This window comes from Ornithorhynchus anatinus, chromosome 11, assembly GCF_004115215.2.
Source record: "Ornithorhynchus anatinus isolate Pmale09 chromosome 11, mOrnAna1.pri.v4, whole genome shotgun sequence".
In the NCBI taxonomy this organism is placed as follows: domain Eukaryota; kingdom Metazoa; phylum Chordata; class Mammalia; order Monotremata; family Ornithorhynchidae; genus Ornithorhynchus; species Ornithorhynchus anatinus.
In genome coordinates this window covers 8,632,171-8,645,668 of record NC_041738.1, presented here as the reverse complement: position 1 = coordinate 8,645,668, position 13,498 = coordinate 8,632,171, and the positions used below count along the sequence as shown (strand labels likewise).

Genomic DNA, 13,498 nt, shown 5'->3' with positions numbered 1-13,498 from the left:
TAGTTTGGGAAGAGGCAACTGAGTCTGAGCGGCAACTGTCCTTGGCGCCTAGCATTTTATGCAACAAGCAGCAATCTCGGCTTATTTATTCAACTTCACACCCCGACACACGGCATGGGGTCAAAGATCAGGTTATAAATGGCTCCTTACTTGCAGTGGCCACTGTCGGGACCCCGGCCTTGGAAGGTCCCGCGAGAACAACTACACGGGTGCATTCGCCACATGTCTTCAAGTGCCCTGGCATGCTGGGTTTAACCCAGAGAACCTGGAGCCTAGTGGAAGGGAGTAAGACTGCCCAATGGGGATGCCATTTCCACCAAGAGGAGGAAATTTCCACCACAAGTGCCATTTCTTCAAACAAGTCAAAGGGATATCCAGTGGGACTGATCCGTCTTCAGCCGCAGAAAGCCAAGCACCACTGGCTGGGTAGATTGCCAAGCCCATCCCGTGTCCAGAGACCCTGACCTAGGGACAAACATTCCTCATTCTTCTTTTCCCAGCAAATATCTAAGGATCAAATTTGGCCCCCCAAATTACACACACAACGTCCACGACAACAGTCTTTCACTCAAGGGGGCAAGGAGGAGTTCATATGTGTGTCTGAAAACCCACACAGACACACCCTGGCCCCTGCACACCCCCTTTCCACACTGCAAGCACCCAAAAAAGCAAACCACTGACACCAGGGAGTCAGTTTCTGGAGATCTCATTCAAACAAGTCCACTGCAGCCTCATTACGGGTACTGAGCTTTTGACTGACTAGGGTTGGGGGACCTCAGGAAGATGTGGAATCTCCTTCCCTGAGGATCTTTACAAATAAGAGAAGCAGCACGGTCTATCAGATAGAGCACGGGTCTGGAAGTCAGAAGGACCTGGGTTCTATTCCTGGCTCCACCACTTGTCCACTGTGTGACCTTAGGGGAGTCACTTCACTTCTCTGTGCCTCAGTTACCTCATTTGTAAAATGAGGATTAAGACTGTGAGCCCCATGTGGGACATGGCTTATTGCCAACCTGAGAAACTTGTATCTACCCCAGCACTTAGTACAGAGCCTGGCACATAGTAAGTGCTTAATATATACCACAAGGGAGACACCCATCAATCTGAGATGCTTCTACCTGGAGGCTGCAGGATGGAATAAAAATGACACTCTAATGTCCCTTCCAGCCAAAAATCCAAGATTTTGAACAGATACGTATTGGGCCTGCAGCATGGGCGAAGTAGCCGGAAAGATTCCCATATGAAAATCATAAAAACAAATTGCAGCATCACAATAAATGAATGGCCGTTGTCCTAGACTTGAGCACCAAAATCCAGTTCTAATTGACATGGTTGGGCCTATGGAGCAGTTATTGCATTATATCTGCCAGGTTGCACGAATCTCCTTAAGGAATGGATGCTAATACTCAATCAGTGGTATTTATGGAGTGTTTACTAAGTACAGAGCGCTGTACTAAAGGCTTGGGAGAGTACAGTACAAAAGATTTGGCACAACATTCTCACATTCTCTGCCCACAATGAGTTTACAGTAATAATCCATCCCAAAACTTGAAGACTTTAAGAGTTCATGAGATCAAACACCTAAGAGTCTCCATTATCACAACCTCAGTGTGGCCTCAGAGCTCAGGATGATGAGGAGTCAGGAGTCCTGGATTCTAATCCCGGCTCTGCCACTGCCTGTTATGGGACCTCAGGCAAGTCACTTGGCCTCTCTGGGCCTCAGCTTCCCCATCTGTAAAGTTGGGGTGAAATACCTGTTCTCACTGCCTCTTTCACCGTGAGCCTCGTGTAGGGCAGGGTCTGTGTCTGAACTTCTTATCCTGTATCTACCCCAGTGCTTGGCACAGAGTAAAAGCTTAACAGATATCACAATAACTATTATTCTTGAACCAGACTACATACACACGAATGCTCCATGCAGGATATTCCAGGCAAATCGTGGAAGAGGCAGACCAGCAGCTAGATGGATAGAGACCATAACAGTGATAATGGAAGAACCATTATAAAGGTTGCGGATTATGGCAGAGGACAGGACGTTCTGGAGAAAATATATCCACAGAGTCGCTATGAATCGGAAACGACTCGTCGGCACTTAGTAATAATAAATCCCTAATTCAGTTTAATTATGGTATTTGCTGGGAGCTTACTTTGTGTCAAGCTCTGTGTTAAGCACTGGGGAAGATACAAGCTGATCAGATCAGACACAATCCCTGTCCCACATGGGCTCCCAGTCCAAGTCTGTCAATGTGGATTTCCAGGTAGAAACAGGAAGGGGCTTACCCCGCACAGAGTCCAGGTGTCACAAAGAAATTAAAACCAACCACCTTGCTGCATCGTTCATCGTTCATTCATAAAAAATGCAAAGGGAAGACAAGAAAATAGGTCAGCTGGATGGGATTTATGGCAAACTCAATCCAAATTCTCCTCTGCCAATCCAGCTTCTACAGGCCATGTCTCCTCACCACTGAGAGAGAAATTGCCCACCATAACTCATGCCAGAGTTGTACTTTTACCTGAATAACCAGGTCATGGGGACACTCTTCCCAGCTGTCTTCGTCTGAGCTAGTGGAGACCTGATGGACTCAGGCAGATGACACCAGTGGAATATTAATCCTCTCCAAACAAAGTAACTCAGAACCAAAACTGTTGTTATGTATCTGCCATTCAAATGCCCGTAAATACCATGCCCTCGTATTTCACAAGCAGATAGCCTCCGCCACCAGCCATCTCTGCCCCTGAGCCAGCCCACTCACATGTCTTACGTCGCTTTGTCGCCGGATTCCACTGTGACTCCAAGAGCTTACACGGGTTTACACGGGCCGACGAGCGCCTCTAAAAGCGGGAAACAATGAAGCCCAGCGTCCTTCGAACTACCCGTCACCAGAGAGGTCCTGGCTTGGTGCTTGGGTGACAGATGGTAGCGCAACCTTCAGATGGCACAGGCTACCCATCAAATGAAATCCCAAGGTTGCCCCCTCCCCCGCACCCCCAATCCTTCCCCGACCTGGAAAAGAGGGAAAGGAAGGAAGATCAGATGGGCGGCTTGTACCAGCACTGAAAGCTTTCCTAATAATAGCGAGCCCGCCAGGTCCTTGCTCTACGGGAGATGGCGGGGAGATGTAGGTCAGGAGTGTTTCGAGACCGAGGAGAGAGTGACGTCTCTCCTCTTTGAGACCCGAGGAACAGCCCCCCGCCTTCCCCAACCTGAATCTCAGGGGCTCCAACAGAGTGGCAGGTTGCCCTGTGGAAACATCCAACGATCCAAAATTCAGATCACCAAACAAAACGGGAGTTGGCCCTTTTGAACAGTCCACAAGATGTTCAGCCAATCGATCGATGGTATTTACTGAGCGTCTCCTTTGTGCAGAGAACCATCCTGAGAGCTTGAGCGGGAACAGAGGAGTTAGTAGACATGATTCCTCCCTTCAAGGAGCTTACAGTCTAGTGGGGGGATGGACATTAAAAGAGGTAGAGGAGTAACCTAAGTTTTCTCAGCTTCTTCTGAGCTCCAGATCACAGAGAGTCAACATCCAGACCCCCAAAATTCAGATAATGAACTTTCTCCTGCAATTAAGAGCAATAGGACACATTCCTTCTACTAGGGGGAGCGGCTCTAAAATCAACTGAGCCTGTCTGGTTCCGGTCAGGGGATGAGATTCCAAATTCAGCTGCCTAATTCTGTGGGAGGTGGGGGCTGTCTCTCTCTCTTTCTCTCCCTCACCAAGCTACTCACCGATTCAGTCAATCAATCATATTTATCACACTCTTACTGTGGGCAGAGCACTGCAGTAAGCGCTTGGGAGAGTACGATAACAATATAACGCACACGTTCCCTGCCCACACTGAGCTTACAGTCAATTGGCCAATCCTAGTTTTCTCGGAAGGGCTGTTTGCTGGGACTCAGGGCCAGTGCTGAACTGTCCCCCATCATGTTAGATGGGGTATATTTAAAGTCCCAGCCTCCTGTGGTCAAGAACCCTAGGGCAGTTTCTCTTAGTGGATAGAGTCAGAAGGATCTGGGTTCTAGTCCCGGCTCTACTACTTGTCTGATGTGTGACCCTGGGCAAGTCAATTCTCTGTGCCTCAGTTATCTCATCTGTAAAATGGGGATTAAGACTGTGAGCCCCATGTGGAACATGGGCTGTGCCCTACCTGCTTAGCTTGTATCTACCTCAGTGCTTAGAACAATGTTCATTCATTCATTCATTCAATAGTATTTATTGAGCGCTTACTATGTGCAGAGCACTGTACTAAGCGCTTGGGATGAACAAGTCGGCAACAGATAGAGACAGTCCCTGCCGTTTGACGGGCTTACAGTCTAATCGGGGGAGACGGACAGACGAGAACAATGGCACTAAACAGCGTCAAGGGGAAGAACATCTCGTAAAAACAATGGCAACTAAATAGAATCGAGGCGATGTACAATTCATTAACAAAATAAATAGGGTAACGAAAATATATACAGTTGAGCGGACGAGTACAGTGCTGTGGGGATGGGAAGGGAGAGGTGGAGGAGCAGAGGGAAAAGGGGAAAATGAGGCTTTAGCTGTGGAGAGGTAAAGGGGGGATGGCAGAGGGAGTAGAGGGGGAAGAGGAGCTCAGTCCAGCACAAAGTAAGCCTTTAACAAATACGATTTAAAAAAATACTCTGCCTTAGAAGGGGAGGGCAGCACAACAGCTCAGGAGCAAGAGGAGGGGTCGGGGGTTCATCTGGCGACGTCCTCGGCTCTACAGATTCCAGGAGAAATTCCTTTCACCTTTCCAGGTGTGTCCTTCAGACACCCTAACTTCTGTGATGTAATGTCCGGATGCTTCCGCGAAGGCAGAGGTCAGACAAAGGGCATTTGGAATTCTTTAGTGTGGCCACTGACCAACCAGATCCCATAGCTACCTTCCCAAAACCTGACAGTCACCATCAAGGAGAACTCTGGGTTGACTCAGGGATCAGCTAGCCCACGAGCCAAAGGCGGCCCCCTTCCCTGAAGTTGGCTCTGCGGGTCCCAACATTCTAAAGCTTCTTCAGTTGCACTGATTAGCAAGTCTGAATGTGCCATTCCCTGATTTTCCAGCAGTTTTCTCCAGGTCTCATATGACCGATGCCTCTGGCTTCTCCTGCTCTCCGTCAGCTTCCCCACCCTTTCCGCTGTCTTACTACTCATTAGCACTAACCCCAGGGGATGGGAAGGGCACGAAAGGTGGGGGGAAAAACATATCAATCCATTTTACAATTCCGGGGAAGGTGCGAAGGGCAGGAGGAAGCCAATAGCTGAAACAAACTTTGTAATCTGAAATTTTTCATTTAAATGGATCAGGGATATTTATTGAGCATTTACTGTGTACGGAACACTGTATTAGGCACTTGGGAGAGTACAGTAGGTAGACACATCCCTCCCCCCTCCACAAGGAGCTTACAGTCTAGAGAATTCATACAATGCCTCCCAGATGGTTTGATCCATCCATTTATTGCTCCTATACAATGCTCCCAAACAGTGCTCCATTCAGAAACATTTGAAGCAGGTGAGATGGGAGGACCCATTCTGTACGAAGATGGAAATTTCTGGAGTCCCAACATAAATCAAGGTGCAAATCTCTAGTACATTACCAAAAAGTTACATCTTCCAAGAAGCCTTCCCATATGAACCTCATCTGATTCAGTCCACTTTATTCCCTCTAGGAATCCATAAAACCATCAATTATTCATTCATTCATTCAATAGCATTTACTGAGTGCTTACTTCGTGCAGAGCACTGTACTAAGCACTTGGAATGTACAATTCGGAAACGGTTACGCAAATGTATTCCTTTGTTTCTTACTCAGAAGTGTATATCCTGTGCGCTCTCTATCCACCTGCCTGTACACCTAAATTTTCCCCATTAGAGGAACAATCTTTGCACATAGTAAACGCTTAACAAATGCCATCATTATTATTATTCTAAGGGCAGGAATTCTGTCCTTCAGAACATCAAGACAGCCTGTTGACCCTCTGTCCAATTATAACAGACATCCATCCCAAACTTCTAGGAGCAATCCATCAGTGGTATTTATCGAGCACTTACTGTGTGCAGAGTATTGTACTGGAGAATACGGCGCTGGGAGAGTACACTGTAGCAGAGTCGGTAGATACATTCCCCTCCCACAATGAGCTTACAGTTCAGAAAGAATGTTTGAGGGATAAGGCCCCAGGTAGACATTGGGGGAGTTAATTCTTCCGACCAGCCCTGGTGCAGAATCAATTATGGCCATCAATCAATCAAAAGTATCGATCGAGTGCCTACCGGGCCTGGAGTATTGTTCTGAGCTGCTGGAAAAGTCCTCTCCTCCAGGTTCTTGTAATCCAATGGGGGAGACAGACTCAGAATAACTTTCCAATAGCGGGAAAATGAGCCTGGAAAGATGGATAAGTGAATAAATGAGTACTTTTAAATGGTAGAGTACATAAATCCAAGGTGTGTGTTGTCCAGGTGGCTGCCAGAGCTTAACTGATCACCTGGTAGTAGGGAGGATGTGTCCGAGGAGGAGAAAATCAGTTGGGGGAAATAGCTCCTGGAGGAGGTCAGCTTTTGAAAGAACCCCAGACAAAACTCAGGTGGTCTGATCCTCCCCCATCCAAGAACAGCGGGCATTCTCCAATTTAGCTAAGTGTTCCAAGAAGATCAAGCCAGGTGTGCTTGCAGGGTGGGGCGGGAGCAGGGGGAAGGGGGAAGAGAAGAGGGATGATGGTGGGGTGGGGCACCAGAAAACCTAGAGGAAACCTCTCCTGTCAAAGGGCCGAGGTTTGGGGGTGGGGGGAGAATGGACTCGAGATTCAGTAACTGCTGGATGGACACAGAAGTCCAGGACTCCTCACAGCTCACAAAGACTCAACTTCTGAAAAGGAAATGGGGCCCGAAATGGGGAAAGTAGGTCCTATCCAGAGCTGCCTGAAGGGAGGAGCCCCTACTGGAGAGAGGGGACTCCCCCTCTTCTCCGAAAAATGCGGTGGCAGCTCCATCTTTCCTTGCCTCCCTCAGGGGCTTCCCACAGCTTCGCTATGGAATATAGCCTCTCCACCCCACAAAATGTTTTTCTCTCCACCTCCCTCCTAAAATCTTTGAAACTTTATGTTTGAGTCAGTGACTTCTTCCCCCACTGTCCCACGTAACTGTGCTCTCAAGACTGACTGTCAGTGAAAGATGAATCTGATCTGAGGGCACCCTGCCCTCGCCAACCCAGACACAGATAGCTTCAGGGCCCAAAATCCAAGATCCCATCTTACCATCTGGTGGCTCCAGAAATCCCGGGACAAAGGGATGGAAAGGAATCTGTGACGCCTACAGTGACTTAACAAATATATCCTTGACCTTCCTGCTTTTCCCTGACTCCAGCGTTGCCATCCTCCCCAGAGGAGCAGTAGACGGAATGACACTGTGGAAAGCGATAGCAGCCACAGAACAACTTTGGTTGCCAATTTCTCCAGTAGTTAAGCAGTAAATGGCGTTAATCGGAATGATAACCTGTTCAATTCCACACTTATGCAAATAGCAAAGTTTTGGCAAGAGCACGCGGCGATTTAACAACAACACCTGCCAGGAGCTAGTCCGTGTGTCTGACAAATTCGCTACTCTATTTTCATAATCTGTGAAATTACAGCACAAGACATAATCACCAACTGCTGGCACATCCCAAACAGTGAAAAGAGAAAGAGACACAGAAAGAGAGAGAGAGAGAGAGAGAGAGAGAGAGAGAAGGGGGGATAGTCCCACCTGCCCAATTTCACCAAGCAAAAACCCCTTTCCAACAGCATAAAACAATCTCAGTATTCCCACACAGTCTCCCAGTCAAGCAGTTCAAGTTCTACCTGCCTGAAGTAGGTGCGAAGCCTCCAATCCCCTTCCCCACAAGGTTTCTGCTCTTACCACAATTTCTGAAACCCTCCTTGGCCCAGTGGAGCTGGGAGAGTATGGGCACAAGCCTTTCCCACTCTCCCCCGCTCTCCCACTCTTTTCCAGGGACTGAAATCAAAACAAGAAAAAGGAAACTAAATGGTTTGCTGACTGAAGAGGAAACAGACTAAAGGAGAGGCAGACTGGGGGGAAAAATGGCACGATGCCGCTGGGCTCGATTCCGATTCCGACTCCCTCTTTCCTGGCAAACCCACCACCCCCAGCAAGCCGTGCTTTTGCAAGCTTGCGATCCCCCAGAACCCTCCTCCCTCCCCCCGACAGAAAACAATGGAAAAAATTGTCGCGTTACACTATTTGAAGTTGAAAAAGGAGAACTCTTCGCTGTTCTGGTGGATGGCGCTTTTCCTGAGGCAGACCATGCTTGTTGCGGTCTTTAGTGCCCATAAAGCAGGTAGGGAGAAGGGAGAATCGTCTCCGAACAGTCAGAAGAAGTCAGGGGGAGGATGGTAAGGGGAGTGTTGAGGGAAATCCGGGCAGACGGGAGAAAGCTTTCTGACTGGCTGTGTCGGGAGTGGAGCGATTTCCAGCCACCACCAAGGACTTTTCAGGCAGCCCTGGATCCCAACTCCACCCCACCCACGCCTCCCTTGGACATTTCTCCCGTCTGAATACTCTGGCTTTCAGTCAACCAGAGGAAATGAAAGACAGACTGAGACGACATTAGGTGGGGGGCAGGTCAGACTGGTTTTTGGCTGAGCCAGGCTGCCTCTGCTGCCACTGCTGTTTTATCATCCTCGGGAAAAAAATTAAGCACTCCCTCTTTAAGAGATGAAAAAAAAGGATCATCTATTTTGACAGAGCAACTCTATTTGCTTAAAATGTTGGTCAGGCTTCCCTCACTCGAGAAATTCCAAGCTGGCGAGAGCAACAGGCTTTCAGAAAATTCTTGGGTGGCTTTTTCCTCCACAGAGCGGGAGGGAAGAGAGAGACCATGGCTCAAGGCCAGGGGTCTTTCTGCTCCCACCCAACAGCCCGGGGCCCCTGCCTGCAGAGGGGACCCACTCTCAGGGACAGCAGAGGTGACATCTACCTACAGCTGGTCATCCAGGCCACGATCTAGTCACTGGGAAGGGAGTTGAATTTAATCATTAATAATGGTAATACATATTGTATTTGTTAAGTGCTTACTGTGTGCCAGGCACTGTACTAAGCACTGAGGTACTAATCAGATTTATTATATTGTACTCCCCCAAGCACTTAGTACAGTGCTGTGCACGCTTTAAGTGCTCAGTAAATACAGTTGAATAAATGAAGGTTGGACACAATCTCTGTCCCACATAGGGATCACAGTCATAATCCCAATTTTACAGATGAGGAAACTGAGGCACAGAGAAGTGAAGTGACTCGCTAAAGTCACACAGCAGACAAGCGGCAGAGCTGGGAATAGATCGGATCCTTCCGACTCCCAGGCTCTATCTACTAGGCCACATGGCTTCTAATCAGGGGCAATGCCACTCCCTCTCTCTCCCTCCCCAACATGCACTCGACCTCTCCCCTCTTCCATGCCCCCCATGGCTCCGCACCAGCCCCTTCTCGTTCCCAGAATGGTCACGTTCTCGCTGAGTTGAACCTCAATACGCCCATCACTCCATGATCCGGACATGCTTGGGCAATCGCTCTGGCAATGACTGTCAAGCCAGGCGGTGGGGTTGAGATCCTGACCGTGCGAGCCCTCCCCCCGCTGCAGCAAAGACTTGCAGACAGGTCAAACTGGGTGTCGTTCCCCCCTACACCCCCCACCCCACAATTTGCTGGGCTGCCTGCCTGTTCCTGGTTTTCTCTCTTAATTAAGACTGATGCCCCTCCCCTCAAACCCCTCAGTCAGTGATGTCAAATTTAAAGGCAGCCAATTTTTAGCCAGTCAACTCTGAAATCAAACCATTTAACACAAAATGAGGCATTTTATAATCCCCTATACATTGTTTTCGAAAGCTGGCACATGTGGAGTTTAAGCTTTCGGCCAAAAAAAGACTCCACTAATAATTTGTCATTATTTTAAGCCAGGGCATGAGTGAAATACTCGCTTATTGGCTCTTTTCCTGCCCTGAAATCTCTCCCTTGTCCTTTGGCTCCTTTCACCTGGGGCTCACCCCATTCTCCTCCCTAGCAAAAAGACCCCGGGGGCAAGGGGCAGAGAGGGTGTCCCTGAATTAGGATGCTTAAAGAGCAACCATAAACCAAAAAGAAATGAAAAGCAGGGTTTGCCTTCTGTCCTAGGAGAATCAGGCTTCCCCTTCCAGCTGAAGATGAGAAGCGGGATGGTATAGTGGATAGGGTATGGGCCTAGGAGTCAGAAGGTCATAGTTTCTAATCCCAGTCCACTATGTGACCTTGGGCAAATCACTTCACTTCTCCGGGTCTCAGTTACCTCATCTATAAAATGGGGATTGAGATTGTGAGCCCCACATGGGACAGGGACAGTGTCCAACTCGATATGCCTGTATCCACCCTCAGCGCTTAGTACAGCGCCTAGCACATAGTGAGCACTCAAATAACATTATCAGTATTATTAGTATTGGCATTATCATAGACCCGATATCATGAGACTGGAAGCTTCTTGGGATGGGAATGTGGTCTTTTTCTGCTTTGGGTAACTCCGCACAGCACCCAGTAGAGCAGTCTGCATCAAACCGACAGACGCTCAATAAATATTGCCGCTGATAATAGTGGTGATCATAGTTTGCTTTCCTTTTTGTTTCCAAACAATGGGACTCCTGGATCTAGACAACCGTCTCAGCCTTCCAACAACACTTAGTAAACACCGATACATTGACTTGGGACGATGATTTATGGCACCTTGAAGCAAATTAATTCACTGTTGGGAAAAAAAACAGAAGGCTTCTATTAGTCAGGAAGCAAACGACAGGAGGTAGCAGAGTTCCTGCTCAAAGTGTGCTTCTAGCGCACCATGGCGTGTTTGTGTGGGAAGACTTCTAGGGGATGCTCAGGGTCAGGATGGCCAGGCTTCTCGTTTCAACTCCACTGAGGGCCTGCTGTACGAGCTGGGGTAAATATCTTCCCCTCTCTGAGCCTCAGGAAGAAGTAGCGTGGTCTAGTGGAAAGAGTTTGGGCCTCGGTATCAGAAGGACCTGGGTTCTAATCCTGACTCTAACACACGTCTAGGTGACCTTGGGCAAGTCACTTCAATTCTCTGTGACTCAGATACCTCATCTGTAAAATGGGGATTAAGACCGTGAGCCCCATGTGGAACAGGGACTGTGTCCAACCTGATTACCTTGTATCTTATATCTTTGAACAGTGCTTGGCACATAAGAACTTAACAAGTACCGCAATTATTATTATTTACTCATCCTTCATGTCTCCCAAAGTAGATTTTTATGGTATCTGTTAAGCACTTACTATGTTCCAGACACTGTACTAAGTGAGGAGATAAATACAAGATGATAATCAGGTTGGACAAAGTCCCTATCCCACATGGAACTCGCAGTCTTAATGTCCATTTTGTAGATGAGGTAACTGAGGCCCAGTAAAGTGGCTTGCCCAAGGTTGCACAGCAGATAAATGGCAGAGTCAGGATTAGAACCCAGGACTTCTGACTCTCAGATCAGTGCTCTTTCCATCAGGCCTTGCTGCTTCTCAAGAGAGCCACGTTTCAACCCTTCACTATATCGCATCCTCAGATCCCAGGGCTTGGAGTCTTTTAGTCCTAGGCCTGCCAGTCATCTGCTTTGTGACCTCGCAGGGCGCTTAACTTCTCTGGGACTCAGTTTCCTCCCCTGTAAAATGGGAATCAAATACCTGTTTTCCCTTCCTCTTACACTATGAGCCCAAAAGTGGGACGACAACGGTGTCAGACCTGATTAATTTGCATCTTTCCCAACGCTGAGCATAGTTCATTTTTTAAAAAAAATGGTATTTGTTAAGTGCTTACTTTGCGCCAGCCACTGTACTAAGTGTTGGGGTACATGAAAGCTAATCCGTGTGGACACAGTCTATGTCCCACATGGTGCTCACAGTCTTAATTCCCATTTTACTGATGAGGTAACTGAAGCCCAGAGAAGTTAAGTGAGTTGCTCAAGGACACACAATAGACAAGTGGTGGAGTCAGGATTAGAACCCAGGTCCTTCTCTCAGACCCATGCTCTAACCACTAGGCCATGTATCTTCTATTTGTACTCAGCTTATAGTAAGCGCTTAAAAACCACTATTATTAACATTATCATTATTTTTCAAAGTCAATCCATCAGTTGCATTTACTGAGTGCTTACTGTATGCAGAACGGTGTACTAAGCTCTTCGGAGAGTACAGTATAACAGACACAATCCCTGCTTCCAACCAACACACAGTCTATAGGAGCAGAGCCGAAGGAGTGAACACACACCCCAAACAATAAGAAACCTATTAAAAATGCAACCCTTGTCCATTATCGTTCTCACCACTGCGTTCTGGACCTAGGCCCACGCCAGGCTCGGTAAAGGAGTAATCAAAGACCCAGTCCTTGACCCTAAAGAGAGTGGCTTCTAAACCTGGGGCTATTGAAATAGCGTCTGAGGAGACCGCACACGCCACCGTTATTTTCATTTGCCACATCTCGGGGGCCACGCCCTACCCAAGCCTTCCAAGATGAGGAATTGCACATGGTAGGAAAACCTTCCGAAGCCGGCCAAAGCTCTGCTTTCTCCTTCAAATGACCCGGCACTCCCTCCTGAACTCATCTCTCCGGGGACTCTGGAGGTTCCAAGAGGAATTTTTGCTCTGGGCCAAGAGCGAACAGTCTCCCAGACACAAACATGCCCCAGGCACCCCCAGCCTTTCCTCCCAGCATCTCGGTCCCAATGCAGCTATGAAATAGTTACAAGCAGAGAGGAGCTTTCCAAAATGGGACCCAAAAAGGAAGCCAACACCCTCTCGCTGGGCCTCTGCGGCCTTCCTCTCCAGCCAAGCCGGGTCTCGGAGATTTCAATCTCAGCGGTCACATTACTGGGACACATGGGGCCCCCTAATTTTGGATGTTTCAGTGATTTTACTTACTGCTCCAAAGGAGAATTTAAAAAGATCCCATGTAGTTTGTTGGTCTGAAATTTCAAAGACGCCGGGCTGAAGGGACGTGCCCGGAGCAGCCGTCGAAGGCCATCGATGCCTGCCTTTATCTTGAAAATCCAATTCATTAAAAAAGGCTACGTGAATGGAGTTGAAGCTTCGAGGCAAATAGTTCTCCCTCCGGTGGCACTGGCACCACACAGAGCTGGGAGACAGCATTCCTGGGTTCCCAAGCCAGCATCCCCATGCCCAACTGCCTTGTCATCTTTATTCGCTTTATTGAATTGTAAATCAGAGAAACAAACACCCGGTCGACCGACGCGGTACGCCTATTTTTGACTTGGAGAAAAGAGGATATTTATTGAGTCCTTACTATGTACAGAGCACTGTACTGAGCACTTAGGAGAATACAGAAAATGTAAAAGGCAGGGTCCCTGATCTCAAGGAGCTTGCAATGTAATGAGGGATGCCAGGCCATATTAAATTGTACATATGAAGAAAGATTAAGATACAACTGCCAATGCCGGAGCACACAAAAATAAAAGGAAATCCAC

At 48.1% G+C, this 13,498-nt stretch overlaps 1 protein-coding gene across 5 annotated transcripts in view; it reads right to left on the bottom strand.

The window, feature by feature from the left end:
• ZNF423 (zinc finger protein 423) overlaps window positions 1-13,498 on the bottom strand; it is a 351,343-nt gene that overhangs the window by 209,202 nt on the left and 128,643 nt on the right. Inside the window, exon 1 of one of the 5 annotated variants that reach the window (XM_039913501.1) lies at window positions 8,233-8,379. The exons of 3 other annotated variants lie outside the window; for them this stretch is intronic. The gene's annotated coding sequence lies outside the window, so the exon portion shown is untranslated. Of the gene's footprint in view, window positions 1-6,275; window positions 6,350-8,232; window positions 8,380-13,498 lie in introns of those variants that run through there. One more of the 5 variants, XM_039913500.1, reaches the window with a different exon arrangement.